This window comes from Lepisma saccharinum, chromosome 13 (assembly GCF_977018435.1).
Source record: "Lepisma saccharinum chromosome 13, izLepSacc3.1, whole genome shotgun sequence".
Classification (NCBI taxonomy): Eukaryota; Metazoa; Arthropoda; class Insecta; order Zygentoma; family Lepismatidae; genus Lepisma; species Lepisma saccharinum.
In genome coordinates this window covers 26,407,891-26,421,712 of record NC_139241.1, presented here as the reverse complement: position 1 = coordinate 26,421,712, position 13,822 = coordinate 26,407,891, and the positions used below count along the sequence as shown (strand labels likewise).

The following is a 13,822-nucleotide window of genomic DNA, read 5'->3' as shown; positions in this document are numbered from 1 at the left end:
ACCTAAATTTAAACGCGCTCATCTTGGTAGCCCATGCAGACAGTGAAAATGTTTTTGAACAGTAAACGTGATTTGGACCCTTATTTCGTCTTCTGCTGTCTGGTGTTGCCATTTTAGACAGTTCCTACATATCCAGAAAATGTAAAAACCAAAATTTCAAGAGTGAGTGCGCGCTTTTCAAAGGTGTTTTCGACACGCTCCATCCAGTATGGTCGCAACTTAATGTTTCATTGAAATCGTAGAGATACTTTACGTACACCCAGTATTATTGTGGTGTTCAATAGTCCACCTCAATTTCCAACCACAATTTACAGTCTTCTTCCCCAAACCTTGGGCTGCCAACTCGGTCGAGGATTCGGCTGTAGAAATGTCACGAGCATGGTTGGCTGCACAGACACTTCCTCAAATACTTCCTGTCTCTACCTGTCGCTGCCCCACCGGCTCTACAAATGAGCAAACACGTCTGTCAAGCTCCGAAAAGGATCGGCGTCACGGCAAACACCTACAACTATCGTGATGGAAATCAGCTTCGTCTTTCCATGCGGCAGCTGCTGTTTTTGTGTAACGACGCCATTCTGCAGCGACAAATTGCGAGAGACAGTCAAAAGAAAACCTTATATCTTTTGTTTTTATCTAGTAGATTTCTGCCATGGGGGGCCATGGGGGCCATGTCCCCACCCTCGAGCCATGAATATTTTAAATGCAAACCTATAAAAACCTACAAAAATAACATGGACGATTTTTACGATTTTGCAAGAATTTCGATTTTCTTCTTTCATAAATGAATGTGTTGTTTCTAAAGAGACGCAGATTCCAGAAGTCTGCAGTCCACTATATTTAGTAATTTTAGTCTTATAACCATTTATACGAAGCTACTAAATGTTCCAATTAAGTCGGGACAGTTCACCATTTTTACTCCCTGTTTTGACTTTTTTCGAACTGCAGTCTTGATGAGAAAATGTCGTTTTTGTGTCGTTAATTCACATTCAGACATGTTCTTCATTATAATGATAATTCCATAGCGTTGTTGGTCACATTCAGGGTACGAATTCCCATGGCGGAATGGGGGGGGGGGTCTCCCACCAACCATCTTGTTCTATTAAAACTTTTTCCCATCAAAATTTTCCGAGGGTAAGAGTTTGTGTCATAACAACAAAGATAAGCAATTAGTTTTGTCTTCAAACATACTTTACTAAGAATAATATGATAAACACATACAAAGAAGGAAGAACAAAGGATGAATGTTGCATACATCTCTTGTTCTCTCTCTCTCTATTTTTAGGACTGGTAACAGCATGGGGATAAAACGTACTTCTACAGTCATAGATAAGATTTTAAAATTACATCAAATTGGTCTAGTAAGGAATGGAGCCGTAGCTGCGAAGAGGGTTGTCCCTGGAATACAGAAATTAGACCGACCTGTTATTTCTCCTCCATTTCACACCACCTTTCGTCGGGAATAAAACATAGCACTTACATGTTAATTTCATAAGAAACAATGACTTCTTAAAGATCTCAATTTTTTGTCCTTCCACCTACTTATCTTTAATTTGCAATCGAGTTTGCAGATTTGAACAATAACACACACTGCTTGAAAGATGATGATGTGGGATGCACAACCGACTGTCCTTTTATTAGCCACATTTCTTGAATGCTAACTTTTCTTTTCGTCGGATTGAACGGAAAAGAATAGGTACATAAAATTTCTACAATGTCTAAGTATGACAGCTACATCTAGGGAGGGGGAGTGCAAATTAGGTGCAGGGGGTGCGAAAAATATATTCTCGTCCTGGGCGCTGATATCTCTAGCAACAACTATGATAAGAAAATATTTCCTTTCGAGAGACCATTAATAGATTTACACCATTATACTTGTAGAAACATAACACAATAAAAGTATGAAAATGTAATTATCATTATTAATAAAAACGAATAATTATATAAAATCTCACATTTATCTATTAAAATATTTCACCTATCTTCTAATTTCTAGATATTTTGAACCAGTTGTTAAAGGAATTAATTTGCTAGTTTATAAATGTAGCAGATTAATTTGTTTATATATGTTTATAAATATAAATAAATTAAGTAATAAATTAATGATATTAATTAATCATTTAATAACTGATATTTATTTCATAATATTTCTATATATATTTATTTATATAACCACGTTTTCGGCTTGACCCCCTCAAAAAAATCCTGGGTACGGGCCTGGTAGAATGGCTATAAGTTTTAGGCTTCCAGAGGACAAGAAACCACTTCTCTTCCCTGGTGCACGTGCATGCAGGAGGCACCATCTTTAAAATGACAGAAATGGTGTTGCGAAGCTCACTTGATCAGTGTTGCAGCCTTGAGGTTGTTTTGTAAATAACAGTCGATACCTTATGTAAATTTGAGGTGTTTACAATCTTTCCTGTAATTTTTGTCGGACTTTCAAGATTTTCATTTGACTTCGTAACAAAAAAAATCAGTTTTATACACACATGTATCAATCATTTCGAACAAATAGATGCGAATGTTACGCCTGTCATGTCTTCACATGCCTTTGTATATGTATAAGGAAGCTAAATCAATTATGCCATACATGTTACTCGGTCAAATTTTGACGGAAAAATAAAATGGCTTTACACTCACCAGGCGGAAGTGTGGTTTACTATGAACAAAGCTTCCTAGCATTGCTACCGAGGATGTGTACACCTTAAATATGAAAACAATAATACTCCCCTTCACCAGATAACGTAGATCACCATTGCATTAAAATGAACAGTTGGGAATTTTGGATATTTTTCTAAGCTACCTACTGCTTCTCACTAGTTCTGCAACTCAGTACTTTTACCTATGTGGGAATTGCCGACCTCCGTGGTGAGTCGACACTAGGGGATCCCGAGTTCAAATCCTGACCTGCCATGGGTGTTCTATGTGAGTGTACCTTCATCAGTTTCATCATATCACTCATTCTTATCGTCGCGATTAGCAAAAAGTGGAAGAAATGCGACACTAAAAATAACAAAAAAATATAAAATCAAACCTCTGTGAAAATTCATTCTTGCCAAAATATTCCAAAGTATTGTAAACGTAAAGTGCCAGTGTTACAAGCTTCCAACAATTTCTCGTTCCTGGGTGCTATGTCATGAACTAGCTACAACCATCACGAATTTGAATTTTCAATAAATAGCAGTTTATATTATAGTCTTTTTTTATTTTCTACTGAGCAAGATTTTCAGCCTAGGGCTGCTCTACCACCTAACTCAGTTTAATTAAACTAAAATGTAGTATGAACAGACATTGACAAAACTTTGGAGAATAAGCTTGGTGCAGTTGATTAGTAGAAGATATACGTATTTAATATTGAAGCCAAGATTACGACATTAAAGGTTTATTTCGTAGGTCTTCACTAGACGCTTCTTTTGAGGGAGCATTGATTCACTTTTTTTTGGAGGGGGTGAAAACACTGGAATGACGTTAAGTGGTCCCTTTTACATGAAGGTAGTTCACGCTCCAATTCTAATGCAAATATATCATTAAAAAAATACAAATCCATCTTAGTTTAAAGAAAAGATTGCCAATCAGGGAAAGTATCAAAGTTAAAATAAAATAACAAGTGATATATAAACAATAAATGTCTTGCAATGAATATCTTCAAATGATTTAAAAGATTTATCATCGATTTTACAATTGTCCGTAAGTACGTACATCTTGGTTTACTGTGTTATCGTTTCTATTACACAAGTAGCGAGATTCTCATTGGGTACTTTCTCCAATTAACGACACCGTTGGGTCGTGAAAATTGACCCTAAGCACCGATTCAATGCGGTTGAATGGCTTCTTGTCTGGGGCAAGTAAGCATTCCCATTGCTTTTGAAACCATGCAACAGCAACGTCGAAACAATGATCAGCTTATGATAGGCATCAAGGTGAAGGACCTTCGATTTCCTTGAAACCAGAGGAACAATGATACGAAAGGCCGAAGGGACGTTGTTATTCGCAGCCACAAGCGCCATGGCCTCTGCCAAATCAAGCAACCCATTTCCCCTCCGATGGCCTCGAATTCGCGGATGCAGTCATTATGCAGCCATCCTGCTTTGATCGGCGTTTCAACAGAGATTTTCATCTCAATTTCAGGTACAGGCACGGACACTTCTGTCTTGTAACTACGTCATAGATTTTCAATGGTAACGTTACAACCCAGACGTGTCCGTGACTGTACAGTGGGATGCAGAACTATTATCAAGCAAACTGTCCATCACCACATTCATGCACTTTTATTTTTCGCAATGATAGCTTCAAAAATTGAAACAAAGTGCTAAGTAAGTTGCAGGTAACCTCTGCAACAATATACATAAAAGAAATATTCCTTAAAAACACAAAGGATGCAAGAGAAAAATCTATGAAAATAGCCATGGACAATATGCCGAGCAATACTGTACAACACAAGGGCACCCACTGATTTTTTTCTCGGGGGGTGGTAGAGTAAGATTTCACATCTTGCCCATCAGTATAGAAACTTATATTTTACCATTTATTATTATTATTGCTATTATTTATTATTTTACAAATCATAAAATTGAAATTGGGTTGAAAATACTTTTGCGTTCATGCCGGTCTAAGGGGTGGAATGGTCAGCTCACTGCGCTACGACGCCAGGGTTCAAGTCCTAGCTTGGCCATGGGTGTTCTTCGTTTGTCCTTGCAACTATTTCATCATATCATTATCATCTTCGCGATTAGCATAAATGTGAAGTGAAATAAACCAAATCAATCAAACAAACTTTAGCGTTGATGACAAGTTCAGACTTAATCCACTATTAAAGTAGAAACTGCATTCGCCTTGCTTCATTTCAATGGATGATACTTTGTTTTTTTTTACTGCTTTCCACGAAACGCAGATACCAAACAGAAAGCACTTAATGCACTCTCCTTTACCTGCAGAAGGGTAATGTAATTGAAAAAAAAAAAAAGTAATTCAACATGACGGCGCGTGAAACGTTATGGTCTGATCTGGACTTCTCGGGATCCTGAACCGTCGACAAATTCCAAACGATTGTGTTAATAGTGGTTAATTCTTGGTATTTTCAGGCACTATAAGTGTCTGAAAGTTCTTCAAATTAACAGTTGTTATTCCAGAGGTTGCAAGACAATCACTTACGAGGGAAAATAGTGTGTAGAATTTGAGATTTTCACGGCGTCAGGAAATTTAGAAAATTTCCCGACCTAGTCGGGAGATATTGAATTTATTAAGTCCCGAACGTCTAGATTATAAAATTTCCTTTCCCAATCCCGTCCCGCACAACCCTAATTACGTCTGTCAACACGATTTTAATGTTTCTGGATATTTTGTTGGACATATGGCAGTTAATTGCTGCAGCTTACAGCCTGTGAATCACAGAAAGCAATAATATTTGTAATAAAATATCGCGAGAACTGCACGAATCGAATTACATGAACTTTCCCCAGATATCTCAGGGTAACAAGTGCCCCTCTGTCCCCCCCTTGCGAGCGCCCTTGGTACAGTAGTCATTTTAGCAAACGTTCCGCAAGAATGTTGTTTCTGGTCACGAGCAACAATCCGCGAAAACTTACCAGCTTGTAAATTACGAGATTTCACTTGTCCTTGATTTGGGCATTCATTCGACATGGTTGACCGCAAGGGAATAAATAAATCACTTTTAGGTTTTCAAATCCGCAACTTATGGAAGTATTTCTTTGTGTTGAACATTCAAAAATAAACTCTAAGGACTACTGAGAAGCACATTTCATGAGAGATTATTTAATTCAAATGCTTTATTAACTCATTAACACAAATTCTTTATTTGTAGCATGGGGTACTTGTCTTACCACGCTTAATAATAAATAAATTTAATAATACATTTCTTTATTAAGCGAACGAGGTTCAGCCTATAGGCTGCTCTGCCACCTGTAACCCTTAATCTCTTTGTTTTACAACGAGAGATTAAATGTTTGAAACAAAACACCAAACAAGTTACTGCTTACTTCTGGACCAGCATACATAAGAACCCAAATAAGGGAGCAAGGGAAATTATTCATGGACAATTTGCGGAGCAATACTTGTGCATCCCACTACACAAAGACGATCGTGTGACAAGTGCAGGTTGTCTCACTCTAAAATAATGAGTATCATGGTGATATTTGGTTTCAAAGAGCTGTAAACTATGTATGAACCAGCCCGTTCAATATAAGCAATTTGCCCGACCCTGTGGCCGAGTGGTTAGCACATCGCGCTGCGACGCCAAGGGTCCCGGGTTCGAATCCCGGTCGGGCTTGGTTGTTTGTGAATGTCCATTCATCAATTTCATCATTTCATCACTCATCCCCATCTTCGCAAATTAGCCAAGAGGCACAAAACGCGAAGTAAAATAAACTAAATCAACAACAAATCAACAACAACAATATAAGCAATTTGGTTACATGCTAGAGCAGTTTGTACAGGGTCAACGAAGTTAGCAATAACTTGTTTTATACAACGTATATTGATACACCTGTAGATTGAACATGCTGTATAAAGAAACAAACTGCCGGAGTACTAATTGAGGCGAGAGTACAGTTGTGACAATTTTGGATTTTGTGTCAGGTAATCAGAAAATGCAAAGGAGGAGGAGCATGTAACCCTTCCTTCCCCAATTCCCGAAAAGAGCACATTCCAATCTTGGTTTCTAACAATTATTTAAAGTTGGCGCTACTACATGAAACAATCAGTTCGTTCTTTTTACAGCAAATTGTAAGTTTAACGACAGCACTTGAGCACAGATTCCACAATATGGACAATCCTTCTGAAACATTGTGGCTACACTGACAATTGGTTTTACGAGTATATATGTTTATGTTATCTGCACAACAAGAATAAGTCAGAATTAAAGAAAAAAACAACTAAAAATTGGAAGTTGTCAATATGACGTCATATTAACCCAACGAAATCAGGCACCAACTTTGCTTTAACTCATTTACATCGTCCTTGTACATCAACCATCTCTGGCACAAATAAAAGCAAGTGAAAATAAAATGTATGGATTCACTTGCACTACAAACTAAATTCAACTACAGACTCGATTATCTGGGACTGGTGTGATGTAAAAAAAGAGCTACTCTCGTGGATAACCTTGACCTCTGTCAAACACTTTTATCTTCTGCTGCTTGAATCAGTTACAAAGTACACATGGTTCGTATGACTGACTTCACATGTATGTATGTAAAGTCAGTTTGTCAACAAAATGTGGTGTTTTCAATTTGAAGTAATTATTTTTGAGACACGATCCCCTTTTGATGTAGGCGTGCAGTCACATCTTCCTCACACGCTTTACAATTCATTTGAGTTTTTAAGTCCACTTTAAGCACAGGTAGGCTAATTGTTTAAAGTGGGATGCGAACCACTATGTGCCTCCACCTGGTATCGAAATCCGGGACCCTTTGATTACAAAGCAACCACGTCATCACTATACCATCGGACATAACGTACTGTAATTTCTACGTCAGGAAAATTGTTTGGAAATGGCGAAAACTAATGTTTAGCATAACATCAAGTGTATGTCAATTTTGTTAAGATATGTTACATGCAAAAAACTTATACATGTGCTTTCTACATATCTATTATTTATAATGATATGAAGAAATGATAAGCTGGTAAGAGGAAGCGGAAGGTACCGTCGATACTTTTGTCGAGAATCGAACCTAAGACAAAATTGGTTGATTGATTTCATTAATTTTATTTCGCTTTTCTTCCACTTTTGCCTAATTGCGAATATGAGAATAAGCGATGATATGATGAAATAGATGAAAGAACACTCACAAAGCACACCTACGCCCAGGGCGGGATTCTAATCCGAGACATCTGTCATTGTAACGCGTTGCGCTAACCACTGCACCACGGAGGTCGGCTAAGACAAAAAGGAGTTTTTTGGCATGAAGTCCATTTAATGCTCAGATCGGCTAATCGGAATTGGATACGCAGTTTAAAGTGAAATCTAACACTTGATTACAATGCGAGAGCGTTTTAGTTCTGGGTTCGAATCCCGGCTTTGAAGGTGTGTACGGTGTGATCTTCGTTGAAGGCAGCCAAAAGTCAACTTCCGTTCCAAGAAGTACACCTCGGAATAACTGCAGTCTTTCAGACCAGCGAGGTTCTAGCGTTTGGGCCTACAGCCAGTGTGCTCCTCTATAGGGCTATGTGTTGCCGTTATGTGTTTAGCGCTCATTTACTGCCTCAGCTTTTGACCTAGGTAGGGAGATTGCAGTCCTCAGGGACCATGTTTATTTTAGTTATGGCAAGGGGCCTGGTCCCATATAATGTGACGGGTGCAAATAGCCGAAGTGCTGACGCACCCAAAAATGTCATTCGAAACAAAAACAATCTTGTACTGGACATGAATGTAATTTCCTGCTTGTCCCATCATCTATGTCATCTACCCACAACGCATACATGATCGTCGCGATTATCCTGAAGGTATGAAAACAACTAAATCAGTTCTTCTACCATAATAAACATTTTTATATATTTTTTAATCTACGCCGCAATTTCGCGACGAGGCAAGCGAATAAACTAAAAATTCATAGATCATGGGGAGTTATTCATGTGGACGTTTCAGAACATCAGGCATTAAAAATATATTTCAGTCTCTTTTGATTCACTTCCATTTGGCGTGGTAGCTATAACGCTCCGGTACTAATATGTCACAAATGAAATACAAACCAATCTTAATTAAAACAAAAAAAAACAATGCATGGGATCGTGGCCGCCGTTACAAATATGCAACAAATTCTTACGAAAAAAACTCTAAACCTTTAAGGATTTGGAATGTTAATTAAAAATAAAAATCAAAGTCAAAGTAAAGTTTTTCTACACGATCTCCTCCAGATGACGTTAGCCTCGTCTCGTTTTTAAATACCAAACACTATTTTTTATTAATAAAAATTGATGCACCGTATTTTGCACCGAACATAAAAATGACCTTCTTTGTTTCGTGTATTTCTCACGACTACAGTCACGAACTACTTCAACTACGTCAAACACATGTTCGAAAATATGGTGCGAGTTTCCTTTCCGTGATGAGTGAGCTGTACTTCAGCTCAAATAATTTCCCAAAACATTCTGCGCCTGATTTTTCCTCCAGCAAACACGGGATTTGTTAGATACGAGACGGCTTGCGTTTGTGCAGCACGTCTTTCTGCCAACGGCATTGTTTTATGCAAATGGTGCGTTGTTCATTGACTAAGCCGCGTTCGTAATAACACCCGTTGGCATTGGAATAAACTTCTTATCCAGATAATTTGCTGAAGTAGAACTTAGGATATTCCAACCAAGAACCACACAGATGTTATGTACCGAATGCTACTTTGTGCCAAAACCGGAAGGAGGGGGCGGGACTTGTCTACCAAAGCACTGTCCATAAGGCTTAGATTTTAAAGACCATAGTGCGGGGGGGGGGAGTCGCCGCCACTTCTTACAAATTATATATAGGATTCAGATAACACTTTCTTTTTCTTTTTTTGTCGACAAAAAGTCGCAATTGATGGTGGTAGCTTACCTGGTTTCCACTTGATCATTCTTCAATATTTCTGTATGATATTTCCAAATGTACAGAAAAACTTAACCTGAGATTCAATATGAAATGTTTCCTTGAAATGCCGTCGTCTCGTGTATTAGTGATTAGTATGATTGAGTCCTAAGAATTAGAAATTAAATACATTTAGTTTCATGGAGAATCGTGGCCCACTATTTTCCACAGAAATGTAGCGAGGGTAAAAGATTCATCAAAAGCTAGGTTGTTGCGGGTCAAAATTATTTTCCGAGTCATATTTCAACCCTTTAGTTATGCGACGGAGTCAGTTAGATGACAGTTCTGATGATCACTCAAAAATGGCCGCTTTTCCCGTTTTTCAAGGCAGAAACAATTGGTGATATCAGAATGCGTTGGTGCGTAACAACAGGAAGCAACATAAGACGTTATTTGTTTGCCTTTTATGGACTATTTTTATCATATCTCCTAGAAAATCCTCGCACTAACTACAGCTTCAGTGGCATGTCCAGCGGGGGATTGGGGGTCATAACCCCCAGCCCAGTATTCCTAAAAAAGAAAGTCAAAAGCAGCATAAAATGGCAAAATGAGAACTGGCTACTAAGAAAAGTACACGTAACCCCCCCCCCCTCCTCCTCCTTTCGAAATTCCTGGGCACGCCACAGCTCAGCTTATTGGTTGCTCATATTGGACTGCTTCTAAACATGAAAGCGTTAAGCTAGGTTCGCAGTTCGTATGTTTTAAGAGCACTGGTATTTTGTTTTCCAAGAATAAAATTAAGGAAGTTGAAAGGAGAATTTCATTTAACAGGCATTAGATATGAGGATGAGTCAAATGCTTTTCGTAACCTTACTCGGTAACGCCAAAAGACAACGAAGCTTCTTATGGAATAATAATGAGTGAAAATAAATAGCACTATAAACCCTGTCAAGAAGAGCTATTTATAGAAGCATATTTTGCTAAAGCGTGTATGGTTTTCATGAATTTATTCATAATTTTCACGAATAACCGCCCTGTTTATTTGTTAGAGTTTCTTCCCAGAAAGACGGGCTAAATGGAGATCCAACTATCTTATTCTTAAATATTCTCCGTGCGGGGCACAGTTTCTTTACTATAAAACAAAGACAAGAATTTCCACCGGATATCAAACACGGGACCTCTTTATTACAAGGCAACGACGTTCCCACTACGCCATCAGGGAGGTCTACAAGTAGATTTTGTTTTAAGTATAGGGTACAGAAGCACGGTCGATGCACAGGGAAAAGAGGGACTCAATCGCGTCCAAGTAGAGATGACGTGACCAGTACGACCCTGGGACAGAGGTATCCAACCTTGAGATTGGAAGGTTTGAGCACAGACATAGCAGAAAATTTCCTACCTGAGATCCCGGAAATCGAACTTAGGTCACTCGTATGGCAGTCAGGCGCTCTACCAACAGGATCTCTGTGGAACAGATACATCCTGACTTTTTCATGGGGGTGTAAGATCGTTTTGAGAACAGGGCAAATATAAATGTTGTGCCAAAATGACCGTGAATTGGGCCTGTGGATAATTTTGGAGGATCATGGTGTGGTTGAAGGGTGTGCACGAATCACCATACACATAGATACACACAATTATTCAGATTTTGCACCCTGGCGCATAACACCTAAAAGGAATATACTTAAATGGAGCAACTTGAAGTGAGCTCTTATTTATTATTGTTAACATAAGTGTGGTATTTCACATCAGCGAAACTTCTGACCTAACTTTGGGGGGGGGGGGGGCAGAATCAAAAAGTTTTATATTCCACAAAAATAGCGTCTAGGACTATGTTGCTAAATAACTGTTAAATTTGCGAAATCATAAAAGTACTCATTTCTTTGCTTCTCAGGTCAGAGGGGGTTAACAAAAGTACCGTTAACTTGTAAATTTTAATAAACCTACAAATTTTGAAGGGGCCAGTGCCCTCTTGCCCCCGCCAAGTTACGCTTGTGGTAATCTCAAATGGGGGCAAATTCTAGTAGCTTTGAAGCACCGAGATAGTATGTGTGTGTGTTATATTTATTATATTTGAAGCCTCCCCCTATCAAATCAAAAATTGACAAGCAGGTAGGGTGCGGAAACCAGGGGGGGGATTTCTCTTCACCCCCCCTCCCCTTGATTAAGATACCGTCGAAAGCACGAAATGTGAGCCCCAAAACAATAACAGGAGCAGTTCTCCGTGGAGATGAAGATTTTAACTCAACTCTTGGTATGTCGATGGAATTGCTGTCTCTTAAAACATCGTCAGCCGAGAGGAGTTGGTGTGATGCATGCACACTCCAGCGTTCTCCTAGGGCAATTCTTGGAGAGCAAAACCGACCAGAAAATCAATCTTCGCACAAGTGACTCACACAAGGGTCAGATCCCGACACCGACTGAAATCTCTGGAGCTTGCAGTCGCTCGGACCGTGACAGACTCCTGGACGAAGAAAGACAGGCACTGATCTACCGACGTTTTCGTAAGATGTAATTATGACGTGCATTGTTCTGCATTCATGTCTACTATTATATGGAGAGGCACGATTTTTTCAGAGCGACAGAGCAGGCAAGTGTAAGCACTACTACGTTAGGTTTGTAGGGCAAGCGCCGTTACAGCGGAGATTTCGCGAGGTTTCAGTAGCGCGATGAAAGAAGAAATTTTGTCTCTATTTGCCATAGTCATATTCTGCGAGGATTGTGACTTGTGAGATTCCATATTTTAGTCTGATATATTTCAAATGCATTGACACCAAACTTCACAGGGGAGGGGGGTAATCATAGGCACCTACTTATGATAGCTACTAATAAATCAATACTAATATTTTTAAAAAGCACCTTCTGATATGTAATTAAATTAAATGTAATTAGGGGAGGATTTCTTAATTTCCGGGGGCGATTCCCTCTACCCCCCGGGCCACCCCTGAATTCATCACTGTTCAAAAAGTGTTCATAGAATAAAATTTTTTTTTTTTTTATCTTGGACACATTAGTTTTTCAAAAAAGAATGTCTCGAAGGTATATCACTGGTTTGGTTATTTAGTGATTCATGTAACGATTTTCAAAGGCTCTACCTGATCGCACATCATGTTATACTGTACTCGGTCTGTTAGATGTAAATCAATCTGTTCTCAATTGTGCTGAAGAGATTAAGGTGTGGGGATTTCATCTAGTAGCACACGATATGATAAGCCGCTGCTTGGTGACCGACAGCGCTGAGTGGACGACTCAACGACCTCACCTCCAAAGAATTCGTCTTCGAGTCCCAGCTCGGGCATGGGCAAGTAACCCTTCTTTAGTTTTATCTAATCATCACTTAGTGGTATGTCCAAAGGTGGGGGTCATAAACCCCCTCTCTTTGGCCCAGTATTTCTTAAAAAAAAAAAAAAGAGCGTCAAAGGCAAGAAAAGATGGCAAACTGGAGCAGGGGTGCCCACAGGGGGGATTCATTTTAAATTATGCTTATTATCTAATTACAGTTTTTCTACCTGCCTGTGTGTGGGGGGGGGGTAAATTAAACACCACCTCTTATGCCTTTAGAATCGGTTTGGAAAGGGGGAGGAGACGTGCTGTTCGTATTAATACAAGGTTGGTCAAGCAGACAAAATATTAAGAATAAGGTTCGGTACACTATCAACGGCAGTGATCCTGAGCACTTTTGAACGTTTTATGTTAGGAAACATGAAAGTGAGACGTGCTTTTTCTGTATTTAGTCTTTTAATTTCATGCGTAAATTAAACATATATTGCTTACATATCTCTGTATTATATTGTTCCGCAAATTTTGTCTGATCAAAATAATTTGAGTAAATAATTCGGCATAAAGGGGGGGAGTGTTCTACCTTTTGGGGGGAGTGCGTCATAGGCCTTGGGGGGGATGGGCACCCCTGAACTGGAGGCTGACTTCTAAAAAAAATATTCACGTAACATCCCCTTTAAAAAATTCTGGGCACGCCACTCGCATCACTCATCCTCAACGTCACGATTAGTCGAAAGTGACAGGAAAGCGACGCAAAATAAGAAAAATGCAATGGTTGGTGTGATATATTCATACCAACGAAATACTATTTGTTACAGACTGAATTTTGTAACTTATCCATACAGCAGCATCCTGTTATATACTTTATTTCATATGACAATGTGAACATGGGAAGTATTAAAAAATACAATACTTCATTGGTATCAGAAACGTCTAATATAAGACTGAAACAACGAGAGTAGAGAATGTAAGGTTGCTCATTAAAGTAGCAAGAATATGTATATTTTTCATTTTCAATAAGGAGCAATAAATGAA

General features: G+C 38.8%; 1 protein-coding gene across 1 annotated transcript in view; it reads right to left on the bottom strand.

Moving 5' to 3' along the window:
* Nucleotides 1–13,822, bottom strand: part of LOC145997213 (uncharacterized) — a 156,044-nt gene that overhangs the window by 141,589 nt on the left and 633 nt on the right. The gene's annotated exons all lie outside the window — the stretch shown is intronic.